This window comes from Dermacentor andersoni, chromosome 7 (assembly GCF_023375885.2).
Source record: "Dermacentor andersoni chromosome 7, qqDerAnde1_hic_scaffold, whole genome shotgun sequence".
Taxonomy (NCBI): domain Eukaryota; kingdom Metazoa; phylum Arthropoda; class Arachnida; order Ixodida; family Ixodidae; genus Dermacentor; species Dermacentor andersoni.
This window is the reverse complement of record NC_092820.1, coordinates 161,299,441-161,323,571: the sequence shown is the minus strand read 5'-3', so window position 1 is coordinate 161,323,571 and position 24,131 is coordinate 161,299,441. Positions and strand designations below refer to the sequence as shown.

The window sequence follows — 24,131 nt, the reverse complement described above, 5'->3', positions numbered from 1 at the left end:
TGCTACCACGGACGCGCGAAGTAACAATCTTGCTGTCAACTACAATGCCAAACGATGCCACGATACCGTATATGTCGTTTCAATCACGTCACCAAAGTTTAAACTCCGTAGTATTCCCTATAACGTCTTGACTGCAACTTCGTTGAAATGGCTCACCATTAAGCAGACGTGCTCGACGCGGAAGTTTCTGTTGTAGATGGCGGGCTGTCGCTTTATACATCGAAGGATGCACACCCTTTGCGCAGTCTTTGTACGCCCGTTCTGGAGGATCGGCCAAGAATGGTCGATCCTCCAGTTTATGTCGCGTTGCGCGAATTCAGCTTGATATACTTTCCGCCCTACACGCGAGCTTAACTAATCCCATTCTGTAATCCGACAGACGAATTTCGTAGGCACGCCCGCCGCTTTTGCGGTCCTGATCGCCGCCAGCGGTCATCATCTGGAGCAGGGTCTGGGTACGGGCTAATTGGTATTCCATTGAAAACATCGCTTTCAGCGTGTACATAGACAGGAACCAAAGGAACGACGAAGACAAGCGCTGCTTCGTCGTTTCAGCGCTTCTCTTTGTCGTTCCTTTGGTCCTTGTCTATGTACGCGCTGACAGTGATGTTTGCATGATCTGGAGCCCGATCACCCATGAACGGCCAATTTCCAGCTACTTTTCGCCGTCCACCGCAGCGCCAGCTTTTCTTGCTAATGAAGTTGTTTTTTTTTTCTCTTTTAAACCAGACATCTGCAGAATGCCTAGGCCCATAGGATGACCTTAAATAAATACCTGCATATATTCCTGAATGCCATTCAGGTGCACTGGATGTAGTTTATTTCGTTTGTTTCGCATAAACAGAGAGCTTTGAAAAGCTACAAACGCTGCCAGAAGGCTCAAAGTAATCGGCGGAGATACGCATGAATAATATGTAGACTAAACACGCAGGCGTGATGACAGGCGTGATTGCGCGCAATATACTTTTATAGCAAACAGGGCTCTCAGTGAGGCCCATTGCCATTTGGTGTCAGTGAGACTTGGACGTCGCCGGCTTGGATGGGTATTCATAGTAGGTGACTTCCACTGCGAACAAGAAAGAGAGAACATTAAATGGAGAATTCTGACTCTGCTACGATAATGAAAGGCGGTTTCAAACCAAACTTTGCGGTGTTGTTTTTCCAGTGTCAAGTGGCATTTCTCGCGGAAACAGTGCCGCTTGGCTAAGGCAACGGAGAGAAATGAAATGTAGAGAATACTGCCTGACTTTAAAGAGGCACAACTGCCAATATTTATGGCTCACGTTTTCTTTCTCTCTCTCTCTATCTCCCTCTCCTTCTAGTGCAACGCAAGGCAGCATGCCGGTCAGCTGTGTCCAATTCTGTAGTGGTAACGTGGCCAACGCGAGAAAAGTTTTGTCAAAAATATTTCGATCTGCAATCGCGATCGTATTTAGGAAGTAGTACGCTGGAAGCGTGCTGGATGCAGTGATGGGTGAGCACGATATCGATCCTACACAAGAATTCTACGCAAAGCAGGTAGACAAGCACGGTGCTATCTGTAAGAAATTAATCTTTCCTTTGTGCGGCCGATGTTCATGCGATGCCAATCTGCATAACCACGGAACACGAGGCCACGCAAACTCACAGGCGCACAAACGCACTCACACGCGGCGTTGTGCAATGAAGAACGCCACGACTCGCCGCAGCTCGCCACGATTCCGCAGTTCCACTCGCTGCCGCGAAGGTAGCGTCCATTGTGAGCGTAGATTTGTTAATGCGGAGCATTTCTGTCCAATTCAACCCAGTTTCGATGCGTTAGCATTAGGAGTGTCAAAGTGGAAGAAAGCGTATGTGTGTGCGAAGTCTGGAAAGAGCCGGTCACGTGGCAGAGTTGGAGAAAGGATGGGAGAACATAGTAGAGCGGGTCTGTGTGTATGTGCGTGTATATTTACGTACCGGGTGTTGAATTTTCACGTTCACGGAATCGTTATAAATCGCCTGCGGCATTCAGTACAAATATACTCGTTGAACTGGAATACCCCAAAGGGCGTACACTACTTCCACTGAAAACCAATACGCATAATCGACTAATGAACAAAATTTCAATAATCAACATTTTTAACTAATTAAATTAGCGCACATATTGCAACACACGGATTGAAACCAGTGATTTCACAAGGCACTTCCACTTGGAAATAGTTTTGAAACTAGCACCAGTTTTGAGTTGAGCGCAGTCAAATTAGCCGTAAAAATGTATAGTTGTTCAACTTTTTTGACAAAACGAGGTTTTGTGCCTTGAAGCTCAAAAGTTACTGGAACAGCAATACATTTCGTCACAAACTTTAGGAACGCATATCCCGAAACTGGCGCCATCCTCGGAATTGGTTCTCAGTGGATATGACTTTACAATTCGTAAACTGGAATATGTGGCTCTAAGTAATTAGCTTAAATGTTAATTAGTAAAAATGCTTATATAATGAAGCGTTCCGTTTCATATTTTTGCGCGAGCAATGTCGGCCTTGGAGAGTAATCTACCTCACTTAGTAGAATCATGCTACATGGCACGGGTGATTTCTAAACATTTTGTCAACGATAAAATAAAACATGCCGCATATATAGTGCAACTGACGCTGGTATGCTGCACACTTTGCAGTGCGGTGAACGCGGTTTAAACCGTGGGTCCAGGACGTCACGGAGGTATTACGTAATGGTAACGCAGTTCTCGCGCACTGCCATAATGTTCGACATGCCTATGAAGGCTAAACCAGCATCACCTCTTCGGCGAATTTAACGGAGGACTAGACATCGTCACAAAACTCTCAACTTAGGACGACCGAACAATGCTCATCGCTTACACCGACAAACATCTAGCTCCACATCGCTAAGAATACCGGCAAGCACCCAAACTAGACCCAACATACGCCACACAAGACAACGGGGCAGCCTATAGGAAGCCACAGCAGGCAACTTAGTGGGTCTCTTCTTTCGCGAAGCAGCCAGTAAAAAGAAGGAAACCGCAGTCCGTAAGCATAGTAAAACCGCGATATGGATAATCATCGCACATGACCTTTGCGCCATTTAAATTAAAAACTTTCTCACGCAAAAGAAAGCGCGTAAAACTGCATGATGAACTATGACATCAGTGCGTGTCTGTAGAACCTGCATTGCATCATGTTCGAGCTAATCGACCACGTGCGACGCGTTCCACAAGCGTCCAAATTTTTATTGGCGATTTTCATTTTCATTCTATTCTTGTATTCCTACGTGATTGGTGTTCGTGTAATGGGTATTTCGTGCTCGACGACACTACTGGGCACGCGGTTAACTATTAAAGACCACAATAACGACGGACAAAAAGAAAAAGAACAGTACGCTCACAAGAACGCGTAAATTATAAGTTTAGCGCAGAATTTCAGCGCCGTCTCCAGCAAAATACTTAACATGATGCTTTTTAGCGGAAAACCACGAAGAAAAGAAAACAGAGAGAGACAAAAGGAAAGGAAAGACGAGATGTAGCGCTTGTCTTCCCTTTTGGCTCACGCTGTTTTCTTCTTTTTTTTGGAATTTTTGCGCCAAGAAGCATCATCTTAAGTAAACACCAACTCGACAAAGAAGTCATACTCCAGCAAAACAATAAACGTAATTCTTATAGTGCAAGCTGATTCACTACTGGGACTGTTTATCTAGATGATGCAAGCTTTTCAGAAAGACATTGTTGTTTTTGAAGTAATAAGTTGCGGATAATGCACGAAAATTAAAAAAAAAATACTTGTAACGATAATATGCGAAGGCATACAAAAGATGATTACAGTTTTCCATGTTCAATCCTGAAGTTATATATAGCTTATCAAATTATTCTATTAATACTTAATCCCAGTCAACGGTTTCAACAACCGCAGACACTCCGCTTTGAAGGTTTGACCAAAAGACGTGTGGGTAAGACAGGTCTGAGTACAGTAGCGCCACCGCGAAATCAGGTGAAGCAATAGATTGTTCAGGCGAGAATCTAGACACAAAATATTTTCGTTTCGCGATAAGAGTCTGTAGAGGGCCAAGGCAGTAGTAGTTCGGGCAGGTTTCACGGATTGTCATTTTGGGAAATTGGGTGCCGTTAAAATGGCAACGACGGACACAACAACTCACGGCTCTAATTTCCAAATGTACATTTCTACAGACGCTAACATTTTTATGTGGTCCTCATTGGCAATGGAAACCAGGGCATGACATCGAGTAAAAGATGGTGCGCACACATAAAAGAAATGGATTTACCTAATTTCCAGATAGTGATAGGGAAGCTGTGCTCAGTCCTTCACAGACATTGCTGGGAAGTATTTCTAAATTCATTGACCTCACGTGTTAGCTGCTCGCAGGCCATGTTTTACTCGTTCTGGAAGAGTCCATATACGGGCGTCATCTTTGATATTTATAATGTCACGTTCTGGTAGCCCTGGTATCCCCGCGCAATGAGGTGCATAGAAATACGTGAACCTCTCTTCAAATAAGCACTTGCAAGTTAGCGCCGTGTGCTGTTCTTTTGTCCGTCTGCGTCGCCTTAGCGCCTGCGACATTTTTCATACTGAAGAGCAATTGAGAGACTGTCGGTACTTACTGACTCCGAACAATATGAGCCCCAAAAGCAACAGAATCATGGAGGCAACGACGATGAGGACGATGATGAAGAACCTCATCGTTTCGGCTTCTCCATAGCCCTCGATGGTGGCGACGCTCCTCCTACAGGGGTGACAACCGACGGAAAGGTGTTTGTAAAGGTGGGATTCACACGACGGACCAATCATCGCGGACGAATCGGTCACGTGACGCGTGACGTGGATCGAATCAGTTCGCACCATTCACACGGCAGATGATGACAGCGCGTACAGAACATGGGCGATGGCGACGGAGAAAACGCGAACGAGCCGAAAATCCAGGCGGTGATTTGGCTCTCCGCCGTATCGCGAAGCTCTCCGCACGTCTTTATACTCGTCTTGATACTCGTGTGATAGTTGATGGTCGTCTGGTACTGATAACTTCGTCAATTGCGTTCGACTCTCGCTCGGCCGTCTGATATACGCTTCTACATCGGACCTCATAACGAGTAGAAACTTAGCAGGCAATCGAGCGAGAGAAAACACCAAAAAGTCGCAACGTCATGCTCCCACGTGACCACCTCCTGCGTCATGACGTCAGGACACAGTTTTATTTCCTGGGGAACGAAACCGACACAGGTAGCAGATTAAATTATTTAGGTCGCTCTGAGATTCGCCAGTAGTTTTCCTGGGGTTTAGAGGATTAGTACCTGAACATAACGCAACAAAATGATAAGTCGAAAATATCATGTCGATACCTTCTCACACAAAATAAATTCCGCTCTCCTCCTGAAAGTTCTTGGAAAGCTCAGCCTCTCTTCCTTCAGAAATGACAGCGCGACAGTCGCCTGTTCCAGCTTTTTACGAAAGCGCAGTTTTCTGAATAGGAATTAGACCGAGTCAATGCGAACACTAGCTCATACAAAAGTGCCGTTTGAAAGGAACAAGAGAAAGTTGAATGCGATGACAATTTCCACACGTGTTGACGTACAACAATTAGAGGTGGTAGGGAAAGAAAATCCTTACTCTCTCAAGTGGCCGTGTGGAGCTGTGGAAAACGAAATCGAACAACGGTGAGTTAAAGAAGTCATTCTGAAGTACACTTAAAGAAACTTATGACACGTGTATTTTGAATTCGCAAGAATGTTCTAACGTTCGTTAGAGAAGGCTTCAGGTAACTGTGATGCCAGACACATTCTTAGTAATGGCGGCCATCCAAAAGCAAGCAGCATTTACGGACGAAAGCTTCGCGAATTCTGCCAACTTTCTTAAATAATCATGGCATAGCTATACTTCCTTTCTCTTTTCTTCTATTTCCTTCTTTCTTTTCTTCGTTTGCCTTTTTTTTTGCACACCCTTTCATGTTTATTGCAACGATCTAATAAAACAGTTGGGTTGACCTTCAGCGCCTAACTGTATTTGCCTTTTTTCTCTCTCCCGTCTTCCTGCACTGTAATCTTTTTTAAAGGTAGCATCAAATAATGTGGTGCAAGTTTAGATGGCGGCTAGCCCGTACGCGGACAAAGAAAACTTGCAGGTAGCGAGGGAACCCGCTTTGATTTAAACTTTCACGATGCCTTTTTCGGCGGACCCCAAGTTATTATCGCACACTACGCCTTTCAGCGACAAAATGTGCTGGGCGCGTACCTGCAAAAGAGATGTTGCTCTAGAATTGCTCGTAAGGGCAAATTCCAGCCAATTGTCATTGTACATTACACCGGCGAGAGCGGCTGGCCAATTACAAAATATCTTTTTGAAAAAAAAAATTGGTTTGTAATTTCGGCCTCTGTTTAACGTAAGAACATGACGTGCGGCAAAATGAAACACGATGAGAACACTCACGGCCCTGGTCCATACATGAACGTTGACACGGCCCGGCTAGCAAGAAAGCGGATCTTCTTCCTCTTCGCAACTTAGTGGACGTGTTCTTACGGTACCCCAGTGTGACGAAAGCAGACACGTGATACTCCTCGCGAGATCACACGAGATATAGTAGGAACTGCAAGTCATTGATTGAATAAAAAAAATCGTGTAACGAGCAAAATGTACTACAGTTTAAGTCTTGCAAGCGTATATATCACCTTTTTGCGCACCTACATAGCAAATACGTCACAGCCGGAATGAATTCAGAAAAGACCTGCTGGAAGTCACCCGGCTAGCTTCAGCATGGGCGCAGCGCCATTTGTGAAAGTTGGCGGGAAGAAGTCATCCCTTCGTCGCCTCAGATGACAGCTTCATGAAAGGGAGAAATTGTCATACACCCGACTGTACCCCGAAGCTAGAAAGAAAACGGGTGTCTCAGAAAAACGAGTTTCTCAAAAATAAAACGGAAACTTCGCAATTGAAAAAAAAATTGTCCGGGTTCGGGACTAATATTTTCTTCAGCTGCGAAGTTTTATTTCAGAGGAAACCATGTGCGTTATCATTGTAGCTTCGTACGACAGTCGGGTGGATAACAATTTCTCCCTTTCATGAATTTTGCTCCACCTTGCGGGCTTCCGCAGAACTGGTTTGCCATGACAACTTCAGTGTGAACGCACCCATTTTGTCACGGACGTGGATTCCGGCAACTTAATCGAGGGAAAGCTCCCAGTGTGGACACGCCTTTACTTTGAGAAGGCACAGCTCGATATTTTTATTCATCGGTCTGCACAAATTGTATAAAGATCGCAAACCCACATCTAAGCTAAAGGATATCGCGCACTGGTATGTTACAGCATGCTCGGCTCTCATTCGTGCTTGTTAAATTTAGCTCAGCTCATTGCTTGATATCTATTCCTCACGTCTTTTCCTTTAGTGTCGGTTCAGATTTGCCAAGCTCCCGCTCTTGCTACCACTGAGCTCTTGCGACGCCAGCGAGAAACCCGAGTTTCCGCATATATCTTCGTACCTGTCTATATGTATGTGTGGCGACAAAGCCTCCGCAACTTGTTCAACGGCTTCAAGTGACTTCTACGGACAGCCGATGGGGAACTCCTCGTTTGCGTCGAACGAGCGAAATCATTTTTTGTTTAGTAGATATGGCAGTCTCGATGGGAAAGGTATCTATGTCAATTTTCTTGAACTCGCGACTTTTCGCTTTTTAGAGAGCCAGTTCTGCGAACCATGACAGATCGTCCTTGGGGCTTGTGTATCGTTTTAGTAAGATTAGCATTTTATTTTTCGTAAGTTCACCTTCGTTTGCGGCGTGACTGCCTGTTTGTCCGCGCCTAACGTCTTTCACGCCAATTTCCTAATTTCATTGCTCCACGTAGTCTTCTGTGGTCCTCGACTGCGCTTCCCTACTCCTGGCACCCATTCTGTAACCCTAATGGTCCACCGGCTATCTAACCTACGGATTACGTGACCTGCCAAGCTCCATTTCTTTCTCTTAATGTCAATCATAATGCCGGCTATCCCTGTTTGCTCCACACCGCTCTCTTCCTGTCTCTTAACGTTATGCCTAACATTCTTCGTTCCATTGCTCTTTGCGCGGTCCTTAACTTGGTCTCAAGCTTCTTTGTCAATCTCCAAGTCTCTGCCCCACATGTCAGCACCGGCAAAGTGCACTGATTGTACACCTTCCTTTTCAATGGTATTGGTAAGCTTCCAGTCAGGAGCTGATAATGTCTGCCGTATGCGATTCAACCCATCTTTATTTTTATTCTTCTTCTTCGCGAAGCTCGTGCGTTCTAATTGCTAGGAAACCAAAGAGCCTTTACTTACGACCATACAAGCAAGCCACAAGTGAGTGAACAGAACGTGCGACTTTACTGGCATTAGACAAGCAGTGTACATTCTCGTGCAAGAGCAGAAATAAAATTTGCATGTCAAGCTACGCTGAAATCATTGAGGCGAGCTCGTAAACGGCTCACCATCGTCGTCCCACATGGCGGCCTGGTAACGAGAGACAACCAGCAGCGCAAGCGGATTGGACACAGCGTCCCACCTGTTTGAACTGACAATTGCCGTTGAACATGAGCAACTTCTATTGCAAAGCAATCGGGTGACGCAGGCATCTGCTGCCGCAGCCAAACATAGCGACATGGGCTACCTGGGGTTATTAGCGTTAACTCCTTTCCAACCTGCACGTTTCTTTTCAGGGGCCACTAATGTGTGGCTTGCACTTGGTTCCCCCCTTTGTCTCAATATGGAAAAATCGGTTTCGTGAGCATTACCTTCGGCAGCAACTTTTGCAGGCCTTTCCACCTATGGGGCTATCAACTTCATACACGCCGGACCATGTAAGCACGTATGCTGGTCTCCGTTCTCACCAAATCACGGCCGAGGAAGGCCACAAGCACAATTTGCCCATGGCTGCAGCAGGAAAGAACGAACGGGGAGCACCAGTTACGGTGCGTATATACTGGGAGTCTATGTCGCTGTGCGGACTGCAGGAGCGAACGCTTGTCTCGAGAGAATGCTTCCCAATGCAACTGACCAGGACCCCACATCCGAGAAACGTAACACGGTGACCCAGACCAAGTGGGGCAGCGAAACCAGATTCTGCCATCAATCACTTCACTGTAGCTTGCGCAAGGACCCAGGCTATAGAGGAAGAAGAGCAATCTTCAACGAGACTAGGAATATGGGAATGAGAATGCTTGCATTCAAGAAAAAAAGCCACTCTGCTCTGCAAGCGCTGAAGGCTGAAAACATTAAGAAAAGTAAAATGTTGCACAGAACATGGCTCATAGGTTAATGCAAGAAACATGCCGATGCTGCATCAGCTATTTCAGAAGAGGAATTGCACATGGCAGGTGTTATGGCTAGGGTGGCGATCAGGGCATGGAATCCACCAAGCCCATCGACTACTACGGTAAGGTTGTAGAAAAAAGAAAAGGTTTCTTTAGCATAGTTACACGGCTCCTGTACGGAAGCCCACTCCATGCAGGAGCAATTGGTTAAACGTCTCAGTTCACAACAGGACCCTCCCCCCCACCCTTTCTTTTTCGCTCAGTCTGCTAGGCGAAGGGCGGCTGAGGGCCTTTTGTGGAACCCTGTAACAGCCGGTTTGCACGCTGTCTTGACGACTGGATAAGTGCCGAGGGATGAGTGGTGATTTGACTCGTCTAATTAGCTGCGTTTATCAGTTCGTTGTCGTGGTTCCCTCCCTTTCATCCTTTTCTCCGGTTTCAATAGGTAAATGGTGGGGTGAGCGCTTTTATTCGTTGTCCACGCCGCGTTGACGTCTGGACCGGAGGTGCGATGGTTTGACACGGGGCAAAGGTTCAATTAACAGCATTGGTGGTGTTGAGACGTAACACAACGCACACTAGAAAATACTGCTACATATATGTTATGCGACTAGACAGCAACCAGTATTAAGCATGAGCGAAGACTCCGCTGACCTTTATGTTTGAATGAGGAAGAATGATCTCTAACAAGAATGGGCAATGAAAGAGCTTGCGTTCATAAAAAAGTTATACTTGGCACAAATGGCATTCGACATGGCCAGGAAGCTGATTAAGGGCAAACTGACGGCGCTCTTTTGTCCAGCGTCGTCAGTGCTTGGCAAGAGGTTGCAGGTGCATTTGAACACGAAGAATTTCTAGAAAGTCCTTTTTGAGCTACGTGGATGACTCGGCCAATGTCCATGCTGGTGGAATGGTGGCTGAAGCTCTTTTCAGTCTTGACAGCAGTACTCAGTAGACTTGATATCTCATCCAAATACTTCGCATCCGCTTCTCTCTTCGTGGTGCAATAGCCTTGTAAATTCGGCTCCAGCCCTTTCCTGATGGTGTAGATGGGGGCTCCTGTGATGACCAAGATGTGCTTGTCACAGGCAGAACAGTGACACCTCAGATACAGCACACATTAGCCAAACTCATGCAGATTTTTTTATGTTCGAACCAATTATGCTGAACCGTAAATACGAACAAACATGTATATCATCTGCTACAAACACATGACTTGTATCTCAAGTCAAGCAAGGCAATACAGCATATATCAAGCATATTTATTTCTGAACCAGGTGTTTAGCTTGTAGTAGCAGCCGAAGTCCACACAATGGCCTTATTGTAGCAGGCAGAAGATTCTCTTTAGTGCGTGGAGCGTGTTGCTTTATACTGGTGCCGTCCTCAATAAAGCATGTCTGAAACAAATTTGGCTGCATCAGAAATTGAAAAAGCACAATTTTGCAATATACAATGCAAAAGGTGTGACATATATATTGTAGTGGTTTGTGACTACAGAACACATGCAAACGTACATGTTTGTTCTAGGGTGATTAAGCAGCATGCTAAATAAATATTGCTCCTGTCCATAAAGTTGATGTCTGCCTAACTATAATAAATGTCAACAGCTTAAGTATTATTAAGATCAGAAATGAGAACAATTGTGCGCTCATTTATACTCTAGAAGAGATCACATGGCTGGTTGCACAAGTTAACGCTAGGAAGTCATGAAGCTATCAGTACTGATGCATTCTTTTTCTACACGAACTTGATGCACCGCTCACTACTGCAAAAATAACTGCCCTAAGGTAAACCAAACGGAATAGGACGGACGGACGGACGGACGGACGGACGGACGGACAGACAGACAGACAGACAGACAGACAGACAGACAGACAGACAGACAGACAGACAGACAGACAGACAGACAGACAGACAGACAGACAGACAGACAGACAGACAGACAGACAGACAGACAGACAGACAGACAGACAGACAGACAGACAGACAGACAGACAGACAGCCAGACAGACAGACAGACAGACAGACAGACAGACAGACAGACAGACAGACAGACAGACAGACAGATTGTGTGTGTATAACGACGGGCTCGCAACCAAAGGTGTATTTATGAAACAGCAACGGAGTGCCCTGACCGTCCATATGTAATGTAGGATGTAGTTCTTTAATTTTTCTGCGCCTGTAAGTTAACGAGACGAATATTACATAACGATTGAAGCAGCGATGTTAAACGACTCACCCTTGTTGCTGTCGTCAGTCGCAGCACAATCCGGCCCCAGTTTCGATGCAGGCGTGTTCCGTATGGCTCACGACTGAAACCTTGCTTTCGGGCTAACATCTCCGCTCGCAACGCGTCTCTTCACCCCGAGTTAAATAGCGCGACGTATCGAAGCTCAACAAACTGCTTTTAGCACAAGATAAGCAACCAGCTGAAGTGTACGAACGAATGAATCCATGCCTGCCGTGCACGGGAACATACCGGTAAAAGATTTAAATCCAGGCCAGAGTTCAAGGAAATACCAGTCACAAAACACAAAGGACAAGAAGAGAGGTTTACACCACAACGTGGTGAGAACGTGGTGTGATTCTCTCTTCTTGTCCTTTGTGTTTTGTGACTGGTTTTTTCTTCAACTATGTACTAACTGGCCCGAATTTCAACCCTTCTGCCAGGCCAGAGGTCACGTGAGAGGCCGATGATGCTGAACGCTATTTTGCGTATATAATGGCAAAAAACAAAACAAAAAAAAGTTACTAATAAAGACTACAATATTTAATTAGCAATGGTAATTTTGTACTCTTCTTTCTGTAATAAAATGCTTCTATGAATGAGGGAGAAAGTTTGTAAGACAAAATTGTGCTTATTACGGCGCCTCTAGCGGGAAATATTGAACTTACGCAGGCATCCTTCAAGTGGCTTTGCTATGCTTATTTATCAGCAACAGCGAGCGGTCAATTCTTCGCCCTCTGTGGCCATTTGTTGAACTTGAGAGCGTGCTCATAGAGAAAGGAATGCAACAAGAGCGGACACTCCCATAACTCCCATAGAGCCCAGCGGCCGAATTGACTGCAGCACACCAAGCCGTGGATGTTAAAACCTGAAGCACACTTCCGGTTTCGGTTTTGTGCGCGCGCGTTTTGAATACTTGCTGGTGCGCGCCACACCGGCTCCGTTTTTTCTTCTTTTGCTTTCGCAGCACATATTTATTTATATATTTATTTTTTATTTATTAAATATTTATTTGCAAATCATATTAAGTAAAATTGATTGCGAACGATCTTCACAAGCCTCCATTGAATATGTGCCACGTGCAATTTCATAACGATGCAAGACACCTTGTGAAATGAGGAAAAATTAACGTTTATTATATTCTTTGTAAATGCTCGTCGCGGGCTTTTTGCGCATTCATCCAACGTTGTGGCACCAGGCAAGCAGCAGTAGCTTCCGCAGGAAGCTCCACCAGACGACGTGAGCAGAAAAAATTACAAGCGTTATTTTGGTATTAACATGCAAGAATAATGCCTGTAGAGGCGAAGCGTGCGAAAGTGGTGAGTGGGCGGCATTACAAACAAAAGCAGTTCGTATTTACACACACGGCGTATAATATACCCGACTCATCCCAAGCAATACCGTACATAGCACAAACACTGTCTAATTCCAAGCATTCCCCTCTTCCCAATACTTATTTCCTGCACTGTGCGGGCAACGGCGCGTTTCGCGAACTTGGCTACAACCGACGCGATAGTACGCTACGAATACACAGAGGTGGCCACAACACAGGCTCTCAACCAGAGCACGCTGGACGCTCGCAGAATACCTTCTACTCGCAATCAAGACAAAATGCGTGGGTGCCGTTCAGAAGACAGAATTTTCGACTTACTAGTTCCTGGCGTTTGATCTCCTTGGCTTATCTCTTGTGCGTTCTGCAGGCGCAAGCAACGCACTCCCGTGTTATCACTCTTGATGATTGCTCGTCGCGTTTTCGACAAGCGTGGGTACCGAAAGAAGGCTTAAATTGTTGCGGGGACATAAAAATTGCCACAAACTTGTCGCAGTAAGATTCAGTACGCACCAAACTAACTTTGTCACCACGGCCGAGCTGCTTTTCGCTGCATCACAACAGGCGCGGCGCGCGGGCCTCATAACATAAACGTATCGAAAATAATTTGCAAAAATGTTCGGCGTCAGAGAAAGAAAAGCGCCATGAACTTGTCAGTGCATTAAAGCGCGAAACCGCGCACCACGGCCGAGCTGATTTTCGCTAACCGAGTCACAGCGCCAGGCGCGCCCACTGCGCTCGAAAGGTAGCCCGAAAAGTAATGAAATTAGTTTCAATAATGTTGGCAGTCAGAGAAAACGCCAAAACTTGTCGCAGTAAAATTCAGTACACGCGAAACTGCGTCACAGCACCCTGTGCGACTAGCGTGCCCAAAAACTACCGAAAGTAGTTAAAATAATACTGGGGCTTATAGGAAGCGTCGCAAACATCTCCCAGTACGATTCATTAGTTCAAATTAACTAACTTGTGACGCTAACTGCGTCACAAGTCTAGCCTAGCTAGGTGCCGGGCAGTAAGCCTAATAGCTTGAAGTGCGTCGCAGGCTGTCGAACAAACTTTCTCACTTTGCCGTAGTCCAATAGTGCAGTGCTGCCATGTCGAAGTACCGAATGAACGCAATAATTCGCCGGGAGGCCACCAAACCAGGCTAAATCCCAAAATAGAAAAACAGGCACACGGGTGCCCGAACAGTCCAACGCTCAGATGCGCGGCCGGTCTCTCTCGCTTCGGCGGTGTGTCTGACGAATGATGCAAACATCTGGCTCGTCATTCGCCGGTTCGCCTGTCGCTAGGCAACGGAAGTAAACCGCAAAGATTAATTTAATGTATACGCGGATATTTTTAATTTTTCTGGGAAGGAATAAAAAAATAAAACAATTTCTGTTAGTCTCATTTCACATTCTTCTTTTTTTCGGTGCTCGCGGCCCCAATTCATCGGTGTTAATACTATAGCGTGACGCATTTCCTGTTTCCAATTTTCGCCGAGTGTCCGCGCTTCACTGCTTGCATTGGTCACGTCTATGGAGCCGAATGTCCATACGCACTGCTAGCGTAACCACTCTCCACAGACACAATGTATGCTCTGACTATTTGGGAAATTTCTGTCCTAATATATAACCAAGATTGCTGCTGGCCTTAACGCAAGTAAATAATAATTAAATATTTCACACTTCCTTTGTACCCTTTAAGCAAACATCGTCAAAAAAAGGCAATCTCGCTCACAAGATGAAGCATTGTGACATCAAATTAGTGCACAGATATACGAAGTAAGGGTAGTAGTTTATCAGCTGTGTAAACTTGGAAACTAACTCAATTAACAAGCATATGGCGTCAACGCGTTAGGGCAAACATCAGCACATCATAATGAGCTCGGACACTCGCTGTCAAAACGCAGGTGTGAGCAAGCGCGGCAGCTGCAGCGAGCGAAGTGACCTTCGCGCGGTCGATCGCCTCAGCGCAAGAGCGGCGAGCACACAGCGCGCCGTCTGCAGAAGATTTTCAAGATGCGGATCCCGCCACCTCGCGCGGCCATACGAAGTACACATTTGTGTGCTTGCCGGCCCCCTTTCCTTGAATCATCTTTAATTTCCACCTCCCGCATTCCCCGTGTTTTCCTCAGTGTTTGTGTAGCACTGACTTACACCACTAATCAGGGGTCCTCGTGCACAGCGCTCAAAACCGTGTGCTGCTCGAAACGAGACGATCGCAACAGTTCGCACGCGACGCCGTCGGCGGAAGTGCGCCACGCCGAAAAAAGAAAAGAAAGCAAGGAGAAAAAAAAAAAAAGAAGGCAGCGCCCGTAACGTATGCGTCACGCGATCCTCGAGGTCCGGTATGGGAGAACGCAGGGAAAGAATTTCGCCTACGGAGGCTAGACGGGGCAAGTCGAGAAAGCGATTATGTTTGTGGTGAAGCTCGCCTCCTGAAATCATGGGTTCCTGACACTGAAACATTTCTGTCTCGGCTATTAAATAGCCGATTAAAACTTTTTTTGTGTGTGTGCAGAACGCTCCCTATAGGACAAGTAACAACTTCCAGCGTATAAACAAAATTTGTGATGGGACCTGGTGAAGGGCCCTTTCATGAACGCTAATTCACACCAAAATCTAACGCGAACAAAGGACAGGAGACGAGAGCACCAGGCAGCTTTGGCAGCGTTCCGACCAGAGCAGCCCAGGCATTCTCGAGCTCGTGCCTCCCGGACGACGACTGGCGATGTGGCTACAGCGCCGGGCGGTCCTCTTCACTGCAATCTTATACTATCTTTTGCATTACTACTGACGGCATACAAGAGGCTGGTGACGTCACAGTTTTTTTTTTTTTTATACCACTCGTTGCAGACAACAACGCTGGCTTTCCTGCTTTATGGGACATGTAATGCTTTGGCATTAAAAATAAGAAAGGTTATGCAGATCTCACGATTTGTGGCAATCAGTGCAGTACACGAAGCTTTCGCGAGCCAGCAAAGGCAAACTCGGCGCATTATACGACAAGAGAGATGCGCCGCAGATTTCAGTGACCAACGCGTTGCTTTAGACACCACGACGAACATTTAATTAGGCAGCGAACGGCAGTTTTATTCAACACAAAAGCGGTGTTGGCTTAAGTGACACGACGTGCCGCACATACCCCGTAGAAACACGCCACGCAGGTTAATGTCGGCGACGAACGCGTTCTATAATTTCCTTCATGATCAGTTCGAGGATACGCGCGCTCAACTTCACTTGAATTGGTGACTACGGACTAGATACGGAACCAGTTAGTGGCTTCAGGAATGAGCTTTCTGAATGTTTATTATCAGAGTGTTGAATTTTCTTTCACCGCTGCGCATCCCTCTTTCTACGTCATCACCATCCCTCATCACACCTTCATGTCCCTGTTCCTCCCTCCCCCTGTGCAGAGTAGCAGGCTAGAGCGCGTTAGTTCAGGCCGACCTCTCTGCCTTCATTCAAATAAATTATCTATCTATCGCAACTTTTATAAGTAAATTGCTATACATTATTTCAATTCTGGGTCCTTACCCGCCTTACGTGCCAAATCCACGATATCATTATGAGGCACGCCGGAATGGGAGACATCGGATTAATTTCGACAACCTGGGATTCTTTAATGTGCACGCAATGCGCGATACACGGACGCTCTTTCTTCATTTTCATCTCGTCCCCAATGAAAATGCGGCCGCCACGGCCAGGATTCCATCCCGCGCGTTAGGGCTTACAGCAGCTCAACGACATGGCCACTATGAAACAACGGCGGGTAGTAAATTGCTGCCATGCGAGCTGGTTAACTACACACAGGGTGTTGTAGCGAATTTACACTTTCAAGAACTTTTACAAAGCTGCCGGTGGCAGATGGCACAATTCTGGTCCATGAGCTAGTCTACTCGAAGAGGCGGACATTACTTGCTCGAAGAGTTGAAATGCATAATCGACTAATTACCAAAAAATTACTAAATACGTTTTTAACTAATTACTTCACGGCACATATTGCAATTCACGAATCGCAGCGGGTATGAGACAGCAAGGCATATCAGCCTGAATTGTGTGGATGACACCATTTACAAGATATGCGCCGTCAGACATGCGGTAAAGAGTGCACTGTTGTTCCACTTACTTTGTTCACAAAACGTCGTCTTATGCATTGCAGCACAAAAGTGACTGGAACGCCGATACATTTCACGGCAAAGTTCGGGAATTAATATCCCGAAACTGGTGTCATGCTGAGAATTCGTTCCAAGCGGATCGGCCTTGCGAACTCCCCGGCTCGAATTTGTAAATTGCAATATGTGTCATAAGGTGATTTGTTGAAACTTAATTAGTGATCTTTGTTAATTACTTGATTATGCATTTCATTTTTTTAGCAGGCACTGTCCGCCTTTTAAAAAGTTGAAACACCTGGCGTTTCAACTAAAACACACCCTGCACTGATTGAAGACGTGTTTTTGTTAAATGTAAGGGGAACATCAATTAACTTTGCTGCAAGTTTGACGGCGCTATAATAAAACAGGTGCCTTATACTCGGTCACAAACTAATAATTGCATACAAGCTCCACACACAAAAACGCAATGCACCTGTCCTTCAGGTCTCTGAAACAGTGCCGAGCCGATGATGGTGATAACTTTAAAGTCAAAGTCAAAGTATTTTATTTACGCACATACCTCTGGCACATAGTCTTTGGCACATACCCGCTCACGGGAACTGACCAGGAGTTGGGCAGATTTTAAATATCTGATAATGAATAAACTGATAAATCCATAATTTTGACGAGTAAACTAAAGCAAGTTAATAGCAAGGAGCCAAGCCACCTGCAGTCGGCTCTCCAGCAGCCGGCGTCGATAGTCGTTCTTCATTGTTGCGTGGCACCTAAGCGCGATGATCCCAACAACTTCATTAACCCAACTAGCCCCAAAGTCTTTACGCTGCAGTTAGTAACGAATAATGTTTCTTTCTTTATTTATTTTTGCAGAGTCTTCCGAATTTGGAAAAGTATAGACTCCTTTGAAATGTAGGACAATGAAGTCATATAAGGCGTAATAAACATAGCTACAAGAGTGTCCGAAGCCACAAGCACGAAGATCAGACAAATCCTCGTACGTTCGCATAGTGCCCTCAGGTAATTTTTAGTATTTGGCGATCTTCAGTTAAGATAGCAGAACAGCGCAGAATAAACGTGAAGTTGACGTACTAGTCATTGCACGTTTCCCAGCATTTCACACTGCTTGCCAAAGAAAAACTCGATAAGATATTTATGAAAAAAATGAAGGGATAATAATGGTCCCTGGCTTTCCTGTCCGCGGCTCGGCCAATATTTTGAATAAGCTCGATTATTTGGGCTTATTCGCGGTTCCGCCACAGGCGCCGTAGAGCCAGTCTAAAACGCCAAAGGTCGTTTCATGCGCCGAACGACGGTTCATTAAAATTTTTCGACTCGATTTGCGCAAGTAGCATCGCGAACATCGCTTCCACGAACGCAGTTTCGGAAGTTTGCGGTTTCGCCGAAAGTTTAATTATGACCACAATTTTACCGCTAAGGTTAACTAAATGTGAAACTGTACATCATTGGCGTGCGTACTGCGGCGACGAGAGCCTGATTTTGTATGGCACGGCCGGGCAGAAGTGTAGCCTGAATGCACGTTTGAGTGCCGATTTCGGCTGCCACGGGATATCCCAGAAACTCTCGTGAAAGCAAGCAGGTCGTTTTCCGGCATGCCGCACTGTCATCCCTGCAACCGGACGTGGCGCTCGTGCGAAATAGATTTACGAAGTCCCACGTACGCAGGCGTTCACCCATTAATCGAAGTAGATGTGCCAATAGTGCGCAAAATGGAGTGCAAAAATGTGTAACGACACCAAACACTGTGCAAACTGTACGACCCTGCTCGTTCGGTGCGGTTTTTCTTCCCGACCACTCCATGAAATTGGCGCCAGTTCAAGTCATCTTTAGCCGGTCCGCATATACGCAAACGCGTAACACTTTTATAAAACATTCGTAATGCATTGTCCAGCACAAAGTGGTTTTCATTTTCTTGTGGCCTAGTACGCAGCTATCCCACCAAACCCACCCACACTCCAAGGACGCGGACATTTGAACGGATTGCTTAGAGAGAGAGAGAAGTTTAATGATACGAAATGCTGAGAGGTCGGCCTGAGGTATATTCCTCTAGCCAGCTACTCGGCATTGGGGGAAGGGGAAGAGGGAAAGAAAGAGGGAAGAGGTGCATGATGGGTGACGATGACGATAGAAGGAAGATGTAGAACATATCGCAAGCAATTTGGCATGCTCAAAGTCTGCAATCCAGGCCCGTAGTTTTTAAAAAGTTCAGTAATGCCTGAATGGCCTTGAAACTCGATTGAGCATCTGGCCAAGGGCCTAAAATAACGTCCTCCGACAACGGTGCGCTGTCGAGACGCGTAAGGTCGTTGTCCAACCTTTCACGCTCTTCCACGTACTTAGGGCAGTCACAAAGCACATGACCTATAGTCCGGATTGCTTATGCTTGCATTGCAGGGCCAAGCGCTAGCCAGCGCATGCATACCTATGGCTGTGTGGTTGCCACTGAACACGCGCATCGTGCTAAACCTGGCAACTTCATTCAAAATTAGCGTTTTGGTGCCAGTCGGCCCAGCTCAATGGTTTGGCGCAACATGGCGCAATTGTCGCAGTACTTCCTTCCGTGCCCTTTCATAACGGGCAGCAAGTGGGGCTGCATGCATTCATTTGACGCACCTTGCTAACTTTTTTTGTACATATACCTTGCAGCCAGTCCACCAAATAAATTTAAAAAAAACAAGGTAGGAAAAGAACAGGTGCATCCGTGAGACCACAGCAACACGAGAAAACAACATTAAATTTTTTTCCTTGCTCTATGTGGTTTCGCGCCACCCTCATCCTACTGCGGCGAAGCATAAGACGCACTCCTTAAATACTTGGGTCGTTACCGCTGTTATTGTCTATGCTGGTCATTATTTCTTTTGAGGCACCTTCGTTGTGCTTCAGCCACGGGAACGCTTGTATTACCATTTATGTTTATCCATAACACAAAACCACTATAATGTTCACTTATCAAAAATGCCTTCTTGCTTTCCTCTCGAGTTTTGTTTTCGTTCTTCAATACTATCCTTGAAAATCCGCCTCTTAATATTTTTGTCTCTTGTGTGCTCATTATTTTTAAAAGTCTGACTAGCGCAACTACGTGCACTCATACTCTTTATTTTCGTTACCTCATAGCAGTTACCCACGAGAGGAATCGCATCGGGACAAGGACAAAGATAGGTAAAAAGGACGAAGAAGTAAAGACGCCATGGCCGCCAAGACACACCTGTCCAGTGAGTTACCTTAAAGCTGTTCTTAAAAATTATGCACAGGTATAACCATAACGGGCCACCGGTAGCAGAAACTTCTGTCCCTTCTTGACATTGTGTCACTTGCAAATGTTGCCTAAATTGAGCCACTGTCAAGCAGTCGGTGCGTCCTCATTCAAGAGTTTTCACTTGATCCAAAGTGGCTTCGTCCTTTCAAGTCATTTTTTTTATTTTCGCTTTTTCTTGAATATTCTACCCCAATATTTGCACTGCTAATGAGTTAGCCTAATGTCACTTTCAAACGCAGCCTAATTCGTTCGTCATACGTATGCTATATAACACTCCATCTAAAGAACGAGAGCAGTCGGGAGTTACATGGGAGTGCATTTTTTTATGAGCAAACGACGCCAACAGAAACTAGGAATGCATAGAAATACGCTGACCAATGAGGAAATGTTACGCAGGAGTTTCTTGAATACAGACCCCGCTTGTTTTAGGCTACGTTCGGTAAATTTAATTGAACATTTTATTTGCTAGTCTTACTCTTTGCACTAAGCAAATACAGTTTGTGCATTTAGCACAGTTTTCTCGTCTAACATTGCGATGCTTGCGGGCGTCTCATTATTATTTTTTGGCAGTTTTTAACGAGTCGACCAACGAACGCCTGGGCCACCGTGAGCCTGAGTAAGTGGTTGCTCATTTAAAATTCGCAGAAACGCAGAAACACAGAAACACAGAAACACACACACACACACACACACACACACACACACACACACACACACACACACACACACACACACACACACGCACACGCACACGCACACGCACACACACACACGCACACGCACACGCGCGTGTACGCACGCACGCACACGCACAAACACACACACACACACACACGTCCTGAGACCCGGGCATCATCACCACATAACTGTGGTGTCTTCGTGAAAATAAGCGGAGTACACGCACGACTTAAATGATTCTCGCTCCTTTCCTGCTACAGGGTACGCACGTATCCTTCATTGCCTTGGTGTGCAAATTCCGTAGACTGCTTTTGAAGGAATACTCGGCTTCAAGGTATACGTTCACACTGGCGGGAAAATCGCGCGCGGAAAGCGGCTTGCGGTAATGCGTGCCAGCATGGCCACGCTCACAGGCGACGCCGCCGCATGCAAGTGATAGATTAGCTATCAGCTGAAATCGTCGCGGCTTCCTTAAGCGATGGTGAGCGAGAGTACTAGTTCCTTGCTGCGTTTGCCCACGTGTACGAAAAGCGCTCCTGATTGGCCTTCCCGATCGGCGGCGAGCGGCATCCCTGAAAGAAATAGCTCCGAGACCCATTCGTTCTGCGCGCAGAAAAATATTGCCGCTCGCCTGTACTCGCGGCACACTTTCCGCCACCTGCGGCTTGCCGCGAGCGTTTTTCGCGCTAGTGTGAACGTGCCTTTCGAGAGCCATTCGTGCTCGCGAACAAGACGTTCCGATTTTATGACGGCAAGCGGTGACGACCGTGGTACGCCAAAATCATTGCTTCAGATATCACGAGCCTTCCCAAACGAAACATTTTAACGCCCTTATTGGTGCATAAAACGTGCTTGGTTCGTGAATTATTGACGGGGACAAAGGACGTTTTCCTTCTTGGTGGCTTTTCGTGACGAGCAAACAAGACGATAGCGGTGAGAGAAGACACGGAAAATGCGTTAAGGAAATTAGCTGTCGCCGTGAAACTATCGTACCAGATAGTTCGATGCACACCAGGCGGTCTAAATTTGACACACATTCTTTAGATACAGTTTCTGTCACCCTATAGTTCTAGTTTGAGCTCGCCGTCGTTTACAATAAAATTTTGCAGCCTTAAAGGCGCCGGTGTTAATCGTGGGTGAAACCGGCAGCCGTAAAAAAGTTTTGCAGCGCATGCGTTGTCTCGAACAATAGCGCGCCACTATTTCGAACCGTCGCGCTCGCAGCGCTACGACTCAGCGTTGCGGAGTTGGAAAGCGCTTGTTATAAAATCAAAACTCCAGCACGTGGCTTCCTGCGGCGTTGTGTCATCACGGGCAAGGCAAGACGCAGCTCACAGCCGTTTCTACATGTTCTTTTTCGGTTTCGCTGTTTTCTATCACAGAAGTTGTTATTGAAGCTATGTTACTTTTCCATTTAGTTCTTGTAGCCTTTAATAGTCTTTCCATTGAAGCGCAACTGAATATAAAAATTGACTCCCCACCCCGGCCCTGCGAAAGCGGATGTCCAGCGAAGCTATGGAAAACCGCCACTAGAACTGCTAAGGGGGGCACGCTATCGTTTATTGCTTTGGAGTAATTGCGGTAATGGTAATTTTGACAGCATGCGGTCGCTGGTCGTATACCCGTTTCTTTTTTCCTTTGCCTCTCCTCGTATTCACACTGCTCAATGCGTTGCGTAACCATAGCAGTGCTGCAACAACAAATAAATCAGCTGCCAGGCTGGTTATTTTGTATCGAAAGGCTAGTGACGTCACTACACGGCAGCTTACGAAACAGTAATATTTACCGGGGAACGTATGCGGGATGCTTCGCATTGTTATCAGGCGCGCCTTAGCGTCCGCCTTGTAGGGTTCAGACGCTTGTTTTGAGCTGGTTCTTTATTGAAACGAATGCTGTTTTGTATGTTGTACGCGTGATTCCAGAGAATTTGTGCACTTTTCGCTTCGCTTTGCTGAGTGCTTGACGCCTGCTTCACCTCCGCCACTGGTCGGCCCGGTATTGCACAACCTCCGGGACCGGCCGACACTTTTGTCCACGGACATCGACACGACAAATGCCGACCAACGAGAGGCTAACGGCTTCGCTGTAATATGGTGGATTTTTTTTAGATAGTTTTCTCTACAGTTCGACGAGTACGAATTGCATGAGCGAGCGGGAAGCTCCTTGGGGCTGTTTGGACACTATTTAGAAGGCAGCAAACAATCCATTATATTGCGCTCAATAAACAGTGTTTTTTATCTTCAAACAGGGAACTCCACATTTACATTTATCCTGCAGTGCAGACAGAATAAGATTTGGAAGACGTAAAGAGATATCAGGTAGGCACCTGATGCGTTTTTTTTTATCTTGTTGACTTTTAGGATGTACGAATCATACATGCACACCATCATCTGTGGCATCATGACGGTCTTCAGCGCAGTCTGCGTCATCATCATCGTCTACATAGCCGCGAGCCACCCGAAGCACAACTGTGAGCAGCGTGAACTGTTGATATAAATTAAATTACGGGGCTTACGTGCCAAAGCCGCGATATACGGCACGCTGCAGTGGGAGAGATTAATTTTGACCACCTGGGGTTCTTTAAGCTGCACATAAACCCAAGTACACGGGGTGGTTCTTGAATTTCGCGCCCCATAGAAACGCAGCAGCCTTGGCCGGGATTTGAACCCGTGGCCTCGCGCTTAGCAGCGCAACACCAAACACACTAAGCAACCACGGCGCGTTAACTGTTGACATAAACTGTATAGTGATTCCGAAGGCGACATTTCCGAAAGTGTCCCCCACATACCTGTTACCATTCCCTCGTGGAAGGCGATGTTGAAAGGTCATGAGAGTAGTATCTGCCCCTGTGTTATCTATTTCTCTCTTCATGAACACGTGTACTATAATTATGTTCCCGCTGGAGAACTTCAACCTTCCATTTGCGCCGTGTCCGTCTCTTGCAATGCCACATGATGTATTATTTATGTGCCTGTCACATTGGCCTGCCAAATAAAATCAATCAATCAATCAATCAATCATTAAGACTAATTTTGTACAGATATGCAAATACCCAAGGAAGTGGAACGGCAGCGTGGTGAATTGCCGGGGTAACCCGAATAGTAAAAGCACCGCACGCGTTATGTGGAAGATGCGGGTATGGCTCCCGCCTACGGCAATTTATCTTTTTCGGCAGTTTTCATTTCGTTTTAATTTGTTATTTATACGCTTCAATTAAACGTAACAAATCATCTTCACAATACATTATGTGGCTTCATTCTCTGCTTTTTTGCATGATCACGA

At 46.0% G+C, this 24,131-nt stretch overlaps 2 long non-coding RNA genes across 3 annotated transcripts; one reads left to right on the top strand and one right to left on the bottom strand.

Moving 5' to 3' along the window:
• Nucleotides 1–572: 572 nt before the first annotated feature.
• LOC126533263 (uncharacterized) lies at nucleotides 573–6,551 on the bottom strand. 2 transcript variants are annotated; one of them, XR_007599987.2, is made up of 4 exons: nucleotides 6,411–6,551; nucleotides 5,595–5,616; nucleotides 4,592–4,713; nucleotides 573–1,066 (listed from the first exon to the last, which is right to left on the bottom strand). It is a non-coding gene; the product is annotated as an uncharacterized lncRNA (long non-coding RNA). The 2 variants fall into 2 exon arrangements; XR_008612823.1 differs by lacking the exon at nucleotides 5,595–5,616.
• Nucleotides 6,552–20,067: 13,516 nt separating this feature from the next.
• Nucleotides 20,068–23,313, top strand: LOC129385243 (uncharacterized). The gene is made up of 3 exons (XR_008612824.1): nucleotides 20,068–20,127; nucleotides 20,742–20,787; nucleotides 23,210–23,313. It is a non-coding gene; the product is annotated as an uncharacterized lncRNA (long non-coding RNA).
• The last annotated feature ends 818 nt before the right edge of the window (nucleotides 23,314–24,131 follow it).